The sequence below is a fragment of the Amblyomma mixtum genome, chromosome 3 (assembly GCF_055824585.1).
Source record: "Amblyomma mixtum isolate Tamu chromosome 3, ASM5582458v1, whole genome shotgun sequence".
In the NCBI taxonomy this organism is placed as follows: domain Eukaryota; kingdom Metazoa; phylum Arthropoda; class Arachnida; order Ixodida; family Ixodidae; genus Amblyomma; species Amblyomma mixtum.
In genome coordinates, this window is record NC_143014.1 from 60,296,768 (window position 1) to 60,305,805 (window position 9,038).

At 45.7% G+C, this 9,038-nt stretch overlaps 1 long non-coding RNA gene across 2 annotated transcripts; it reads left to right on the plus strand.

The window, feature by feature from the left end:
* Positions 1–772: 772 nt before the first annotated feature.
* LOC149350364 (uncharacterized) lies at positions 773–3,173 on the plus strand. Of its 2 annotated transcripts, XR_016289446.1 has the most exons (5): positions 773–1,130; positions 1,871–1,927; positions 2,040–2,190; positions 2,305–2,472; positions 2,841–3,173. It is a non-coding gene; the product is annotated as an uncharacterized LOC149350364 (long non-coding RNA). The 2 variants fall into 2 exon arrangements; XR_016289445.1 differs by lacking the exon at positions 773–1,130 and having other exon boundaries at positions 1,699–1,927.
* The last annotated feature ends 5,865 nt before the right edge of the window (positions 3,174–9,038 follow it).

The window sequence follows — 9,038 nt, forward strand, 5'->3', positions numbered from 1 at the left end:
TTTCTCTGGCCAAGGACGAAATGTTATCACCGTTGCCTGCATCTTCACATTCTTCCGACGAAACACAAAACGTCTTACAAACGTCTCGGAACAGCTCCAAATGACTACAAACGTCTTGCGCTGCGTTCAAACGTCTCATAGATGTCGACAAGAAGAAGTTTCCTCTGCGACGTCTCTTAAACATCTGCAGTCAGATGTTTGCTGTGAAACTTCTGTGAAACATCTGTAGTCAGATGTTTTCTAGACATGTTTCTAACACGTGGAACTTGAGACCACGTCAAGGAGACGCGCCTAGCAATCAGCAGAGAGTTGCCGCCGTGGATTAAACATGCTGTAAATCACGGCACATAAATTAGATGGCTCTCCTGCTTGACATTTCGAAGAGCAGGCGCGCCGGCACAGACCGCTCTTTGTATTCGAACACTGAAAGCGCGTTTTCTCCTACGGAGCCCAAATCACGTTCCACATCGAGTGCAGCTAACCCGCCACTCGTAAGGCTGGATTTAGGTAACATATAATGGCCCTGAAAGCCGAGATTAGTTACACGAGCGAAAAAATTTGCTTCATGTTTCGAACGTCTCTGTTACGCCTCGGCTAGCTGGCGGCAGCACGCGGATCGACAGGCGCAGCGTGCGCTGCCTTCGCCGCCTTCCCGCCGCCTTCGCCGAGCTCGCTCGCGCGCTTATCACCCGCGCGCTATCGTGTCGGCAGATCTTGGAGGCAATAATCTTTCTTGAGTCACGCCGCAGCATACTGCTTGGTGTTGCTCCGCACGGTGGCGATGTAGGCTAGTTTGCCAAAGTGGTTTTAAGTAACCGTTTCAAGCAGAAATAAACCTTAGTGCAAGCTGCAAGTGCTTAGTTTTACATGAAAGTATTAGATTCAATTTGTTTTTTGGTTCTTTGATGATTTTTACGTTTAGAAATTTAGTACTTCATTTTAGCGTTCCAGAGGCTAGCGATAGCTACGCGCGCGAAGTGGATGCTGCGTACGTTGTAGTACGTTTCGCTGCGCACTTTTTTCCGCGCTGGTTGGCACTTCACGCCGCTGCAGTTCGCACTTTCCCCTTTTTCTGCGGTATCGTTTACTACCAGTGTGGCACTGAGATGTGAGCCTCGTTTTCCGCAAAAGTAAGTAACCTTTCATTTCTTTTCTGTGGTGAAAGTGTCGGCCTTGCTTTAGCTAAGCCTCCAACGCGCATGATTGAACGGTCGGCTAGTGTGTCACTCCTTTGGTTTACAAATCACAAAACAGTATCAGCCAGTGCTTTACATACCAAAGTGCTATTTGAGCTTTTGTTAAGTGGATACAGCTAGGCTGCTCTCGCATGCGAGTTGCTTTCTTTACCAAGGCGGTGACAAGGTGAACGTGACAAAGCTTCAAACCAACCAGCTTTGTTTAAGCGTACGTTGATAAGGCGCGAATTTTTTCCTAGACATTGATTAAAGTCTGTGCTCTATTGCATTCTGGCAGGGTTTTATTCTTGCCAAGGACTCTCATCTGGCCACCTGTGTGCTCCAATTCTTGCTGTGATTGCCGTCAGTGAAACTCGCGTTAAAAAGGCTTTGGTTATCTTCACTAAGGTATTTGTTTGGGCTAGTCGGTGCATTGTTAAAACTGAAGGCACAGGGCACGAAGGACCTGTCCTGTCCTTCGTGCGCTGTGCCTTCAGTTTTTTGGTTATCTTAACTGCGGCACAAAGGTAGTTTACTCAGTGGTGCTGCTCTGTATGTGTGCAGGCTGTTTGACAGTGCAGTGAAGTACTACGGCTCTTTGCAGGCATGGCAGCTTTTATTTTTTGGAAAACCATTGCGCCGTGCGCAGCTGGCGTTGTCCCTGCTTCACTGTGTGCATTTCGTTTTGGGTACAGGCTGTTGAACAGTGGTTTTCAGAGGACCTCCTTGCCTGCTCAACTTCCCAAGTTTTGGTAAGCACGCTTTGCAGCTGACCCCTTTTCTTTCACTTCATGATTCCTTGTATAGGTCTAGGCTGTTTGCTAATGTTCATTCCACAAGCCCCATTATTTGTTTGTCCTTTAGAACCCCATCTGTTGGCCAGAGGAGCAAGGACCTGGTCTAGTTTCGCGCAAATTAATCGCAGCACCTTGTACTTGGTTGTTCAGAAGACTTGGCCTGGAGATTGTTTCAATTCTGAGGTGGGAATCTGGACAAATGCTTCTTGTGCAGTGGTGTAAGTAATCTCTTGCCCGCTGTTTGAGCTTCATCGTACAGATTAGAAAGGGCTTGTTTGGCAATGCAGTGTTAGGAACCTTATACACACACACTTTTAATTTTTATCTTTCAGATGTGCCCCTGGGTGTGGCTGTCAAGGAAAGGTCCAAGATTTAACCCATCTCTGGTGTATACTGAAGTGATGCAGGTATTACCAGGACAGCAGCATCTGTGCTATGTTTTCGTGCGACGGTGCAAGATGTCAACCATCAACCACTTTTGATTCAGCCACATCTTGCAGGTAAGAGAAAGCCTGTTTGCAAGATGCAGCTTAGGAGGTTCTGTGAGTACAGTCTGCATCACAGTAAGGCAGTGCACTTGCTATTGACTGCTTGACTTTCAGTGTCCATGCACGCTGTTTGAATTTTGCTTCTGTTAAAGGCCTCCACAGTGATTGACTTCTTGAGTTTATGGTGAGCCGTAGCACTCCGCTGTAATGCCGCTTGCAATGACATCATATGCATATATGTTTTCGGTTAGCTTATTTTATTGCCTGTGCTGTCACTCCTTGCCATTTCCTGGTCTTATTTGCTTCAGACTCCTCATTGGCCATTCTACATGCACCTGACTGACTGTTTTTGGTTGCTCTAATATTTTTCACTTCTGCAGGCTGCTGAACAGAGCTGGATTTGACTTCCCCTTGTTACCGTCTAGTTGGCATCCTCCTTGCAAGAAAAGCGATTTTTGGAACACCTAGCGAGCTCTTCACTGCCATCCACATCACAGCAACTTGCTCATAAACGCATCCGTTGTGAACAAGGCCCGGGGCCGAATGAATTTTTGATTTAACAATTGGTTGCTGCTCGACACTTTCCCGCCATCCAAGTGCTTACCATTGTAATGTCAGCCAAACCAGTGAAGCTACCTCCTCCGTGGCTTCTAACATTAATTTCCCCGTCCTTTTCTTTTTTTGTGCGGGTGTATGCACTGGATTCAATAAAGAGTAACGCTGTGACTGAAAAGTGTGCTAGCACATGCATTTATGCCTCATTACTACAGACATACATTCCTTGTAATGTGGGCTCATTGCTCGGGTCATTGCAAATTAGCTTTGAGTTCTTTTTTGAGTGGTGTATACCAGAAAAATGAACTATAACATATTTAAAGCTTTAGAGGGTTTAAACGCAGCACTAAAAATCAGTCTTGAAATGCGTAAGATATTACAGGCGCCCATTTCAGGAAAAAAAAGGAACGTCTAAAAAAATTCTAGAAAAGTTCTACATCAGAAGTTTTCTAGCCGTATACAAGCGTAGCGTTAGCAGAGCTAATAGAGGGCTAATAAACGTCTAAGTCTAAAACACTGCTTAGATGAAACTTCTTCTAGATGTCAAGCTTTTTTTTCCGAGACTTTTTTTAGACGTCTATTAGCGCTTTTTGTGTTTCGTGGGTTGTCAGGCGGAGCGCCATACCCAACAGCTGCGTCGCACCAGGGGGAACTTTGTGATGAGTGCCGCGGTCTCGCACGCGTAATTACACGGTTTGTACTGGAATTTTAGACGGGCTATGTCTGGACACAGGCGCGTTAACAAAACTGTACGAAATAGAACAGCCTTTGAATGTCACTGCCTCTAAGTTTTCCGTATTAACGTGCACGCTAAGTGCAGTGAATAAAATAAAAGATTTTAGTTCATTACTTTGGTTACGATGACAGTTTTTCTTACTGTTTATGTGCGCCTGGCCGCGCATAACCCATTTACAATAATGACTGTTGTGTGCCGCTCTTGGAATTTTTAAAAATAATTAAAGCTTATTTTAAACACCTTGCATAGTACCGAGCTGAACTGATATTGAGTGAAAGGAAAGTATAACAAGAATTCATGGCAATGAATAGCGCTAAGAAGTGCGCGATTATTTTGAAAATCACAATAGGGCAATCCGTGGGCCCCGTAGCGGCAGGAGAACTGGAACCAAAACTTCCAAGCTTTGCATGCAAACGTATTACCTATAAAGCGTGGAACAACCGATTGCAAGCTGGTACTGCGCACTAGGTTGCATCTATGAGCGCAGTTCTTATCCGGATTGGGCACAAAGGTTTAACAAATTCATGTAGAAACTTCTAATTATCTAAGCCTAGACTCCTAAATTTTGGTTGGATGTTCCGATCGCAGAACTGCACCTCTTGATATCGATGGTTGAGATGCGAAAGTTTGTGGCAGAATTTCTAATTTTCGAGGTAAACGTTTTCTAAGCACTTCCACATCACTCTGCGCCATCATGCATGGTTCCTAAATTTTGCCTGCGAGACGAAGTGCGAGACGAAGTGAAGGCAAACCACCAAGGGCAGAGCGTCCCCAAGACACCGACACGCAAAGCCTTGCGCGAACTCGAAATTACGCGAGCACTTTGCCGAATTTTGAAAGAAATAGGGCGGACAAGGGCTAAGAGGCCAAAGCAAGCGGCCGCGTGACAGGCGTCGCACCGTGGAAACTTGTCAGTCCGCGTCGTGGCTCCCCTCACGAGTGCCTCAAGGGCAAGCGGACGTCTGGTCGCGCTTGCAGTTGCCGTCACATCTAATCAAATTACAGCGGGCCTCAGCTTTCGCTGTGCGCCGGCTGGAATGGGGAAAATCTGGCGCCATTAAGCCCGGCTGCAGAAAACGCGGCTTTGGCGACGTTACTGCGTTATACGCGGACGCGCTCGGCCGCGCTTCACACTGTTGCCGCGAGCGGCTCTTATGAGTCTCTCATAATTGGCGTTCCCGTTCTTTCTCTTCTGTGTTTTTTTTTTCGCCCACACGTTTTGCGGCTGTCTTCCTGAAACTTCGTTGAAACTTCCTCCACAACTGAGAAACATACGTTGATTGTGAACGCTGCGCACTAAGTTTTAAAGTCAAGCGCATAGAATAAACAAAATAGGCTGCCGGAATATGTATGCGTTTCTTGTGATAACGTGTGTGCTAGGTTTGCCATATTAACTCGATGGTTTAGACACTTTGGTATGCTCGCGATATTGCATGTTCTTAGTGTTTTTAGCACCTTCTGTTAGAATAACTGCAACGCTGGCCGAGGGAAGTCAATGTTGGTCCGTAACGTGGACCGTTGGCCTTGTTGGCGGATCATTTTGTACCCTTCCTGGTGTCGTTTTCTTTCGCCGTGTACTTTGCCCTATTGCGCTGCAGGGACATGTCCAGCATTTTAGGGCAAAAATTTGTAAAATTGAAGAATTGCAACACACTTTTATGGAAATATTTAAGGTAATGGTCCATTCTTCTGATATGTAGCAAAATCTTTCTTTTAAAGTGCTTCCATCGATCGCATCGAACAGTTAAGACTGCCATAGAAAACCAACGGTAAAGTTGCTTCTGTTTTTGAAGGAAGCAAAAACGTTAATAGAAAAAAATTTCAAGCCTGCCATCGGGTGATCTGCGGATATATATTGATTGTTATAGTGAAATCTTACATTATATGAAAAAAATACGTTCATAAACGGTTTCGCGCTCAAAAATGCTTATGTCCAGAATTGTTGGGTATGTTGAATACGTTGAATATGTTAGTCAGTTACGTTAGGTTTATTGCTGTGTAAGCAAATAAGGCATCGTGGCCCACTTAATATGTCATACAAGACCTTCTTTCAAGGCTAAAACTTGCTCAGCATTTTAAATGGTATACGATCATGACGGACCGACTAAGTTACGATAAGAACTTTGAGCATTTTATCACGTGCTTTCATTCAAAGCATGACAAGTTTGATATACCACTGTCAGCTTTCTAGATTGTCGCGAAGGGTCCACCCACCCACCTAGGCGATTCAGTTGCTTCGCGTTCTGTCGCTGAGCATGAATTCGCGCATCAGATTCCCGCCCGCGGTGGTCACGTTATGGTGGAGGCTAAATACAACAGTGCGTCTGTAGTCCGATGAAGGTTTTGTGAATAACCCAAATGACAGCTCCAGCTGGACGAAATTAACCTTGAGGTCTACGTTAGGGTGCGTCTCAGCCGAGTGTAGCACGTAAAAATTCTTTAATCGAGGTCGCGGAGAAACCAAACCAGAATCGGGCAAAAGAAAGAGACAGTTCTTACTAAAGACCACACAAAGTGACAGCAATTCCTCGAAAGAGACGTACCTTCAAAAATAAAATAAAACAAAATGGATTGGCCGAAAGCAGAAGTCCGCATTGACCGATTTGTCAGGCCCAAATTCCCAACCTCTAGGCTACTCCCCAAATGTCGTGTGTTGTCCTTTCTTCAACCTCCTCTTCATCTTCACTTTATCTTGCTATCTTGCGGTTGTTTGGTTTGGTTTTCCTTAGCACTGTCGGCTGTCCTCATTCCTTGTTTAGTTGCTAAAGATTGACTCAACCCTAAAACGTTGTCATAGGATAACGTTTAGTTTCTGAACCACTTCGGGTTATGTTCATTTAAGCTCCTGTCTAGTTTTGTCGAAGATTGTATGTTGTATTGCCAAAGCTGAAAAGCAGTGAGGAATTCATTTAAGAAGAAATAGAACCGTTCCACAACAAAACGTCATCCTGTAGACATCTTATTGGCAGGCTAGGGAAGATAGATTTTATTGGTCGATGGGAGCGTGCTTGAGAAGAAAACACCAGGTGAACAGAAACTTTTTACGCTGGCAGATAGGGCAAAAGAAAGAAATTCAATGGCTATGGCTTTCGATCTCTGAGCCGAAGGTGGTAAGCTTGATACCGGCCGCGGCGACCGCATTTCGACAAAGGCTGTCTACTGAGATATTGGTGTACTGAAAATCTCGTGGGGTTGAAATTCAATGTGGATCCTATGAGGCTAAGTTCCAGTGAAGACAAAGAAATTAAGACTAAAAATGAGTCTTCATACATAACTGCTTCAGAGTTTTTTCCCAAGAAACTATTTTGAGGGCATTTAAAAGGACTGTTCGAGCTTTCAAATCTGTGGCTGGTGCGTGAAAATAAGAAACAGTAACTAACTGTTGCTTCGCTCTTGACTGCTTATGATTAGGAGGGAGACCACCTCGCCACCACGCAATAGTTGTGGTTTCCGAAACAGAGCGAGAATTTTCAAAAACAGAAGCTTCACATGTCACCTTCATCTTTATCCGCAAAACAACGGCAAAACGCTACATCTTGCTGTGCGATGGGCTCTCTGACAGCTGAAAATCTTTTGCCCCTCTTCTTAAGTATCTTGCCGTGGCCGTGGATTATTCCAGGGGCTTAAAAGGGCGTAGTACCATCATCGCACAAAGTTCCTCGTGATGCGCACCAGATTCCGCCATGGATGGTTTCAATATGTACATAAGCATGATTTCTGGTACCTTTCTCTCCAGCGCGAGCTCCTGAAAGCATTGTCCATCTTATTCTCACGAAAGATAATTTAATCATGCTATTACTATACAAACAGCAGCGCTGGGAAGCAAAACATTATACTCAATTCATGTCTTGTATAATAGAAACACTGCAAAAAAAATAGGCAAGTACCTAATTTTAAACGCGAATTCACTTCTTTTCATATATCTCATTATACCTTCCTATATGCAATTCCACGGGTTGTTTTGGCGTTCAGAAAACTTTCGGTTGTTCAGCCGAGAGGGTGATGCGATACAGCCTAAAGCCCGACCGAGCAAGCAAACAAAATTCTACTGAAAGAGCATTACAGAATGCTCTAGCGCGTAAAAATACTTGTGTGTTTAAATGGCACTGCATCAAACGAGTTCGGACATACATTTTAGAAAAATAAATAAGCCGACTAAACATGTGCAGCGTAGTAGGGTGGGGAGTAACAGACTTTGGCATGAAACAAAAACCCGCAGTGGCCAGCACATCGGAAGATGCGGAGTGTAGCGCTGTTCCTGTTGTTTCCTTTCTTTCCGTCCTCGTTTTTTGCGCTATTTTCCCCAAGCAAAAAAGAAAGAAACACACAAGTAAACGTTAAAGAAAGGTCCCGTAAATGTCGGCCGATTATCTGCAAAACTAAAGCAGAATCAGCAGCAAAAGTGTCTGAGTGACCCTGCCCGCTGGTACGTGCGTTAATTAAGGATAAATGGCCGATCCTAAGAACCGCTGGGCCGCCACAGAAGCTGCCTATTGCCGCGCGTACCACAAAAGGCGAGCCTTTCCGGGAAACGCCCTGGCCGCATCCCTCGCGGGCCTGGCCCTCAGAGATAAGTCAATCTTTTCAATTCGGATTGGACGCGACTCAGCCGGAAGCCTTACGCGGAATGCGTCGATCCTCTTCCCGTGAAACAAATTTTGTTCCGCTTGACAAGGCTAATCCTTCGTCCTCTCGTATGCCTTTTCCCGTCTCCTTTTTCCCCCTTGCGCTTCTTCGGATCGGATTGCTCGGCCAAGATGGCGACGCATGGCCGCAGCTGTGCAGCGGCCGGCCCGCCGCTTCCACCGCGGTCGAAGCTGAGGCCCCCGCCCGGATTTGAGGACCAATGTGGCCTTCCTGGGCGCCGATGGAGGGATCTGCCAGTTTGAGCGGGGCGCCAGAGGCAGGTCGTCATTTGGAAGTACGAATGAATTAACCACGTTTTTTGACGTCCCACTTGGGTCACGCGCAGAGCCTGGATGAATAGAACGGGCTCCAGATTATTTCCCACCATCTGTACGCGGTCGGCGTGGCTATGGCGCGTCACAATTCTAGTGAATCGTGTGGAGTCTACGTACTAATACTACTTTTTATTTTAAATAGCAGATTTCATTTCCCTTGTGGGATACGTTGGGGCTACCTGTTCTATGGGCTGCGTTCAGTGACGATGCCCAATCGAGCCTGGGCAATGAACTGATTCGGACGGCCTCACATGACTTTGACCTTCGCGTATGATTTGCGATGAATGAAATCTATGCGGGAAGCTCTGACTTAAAACGAGGAAACC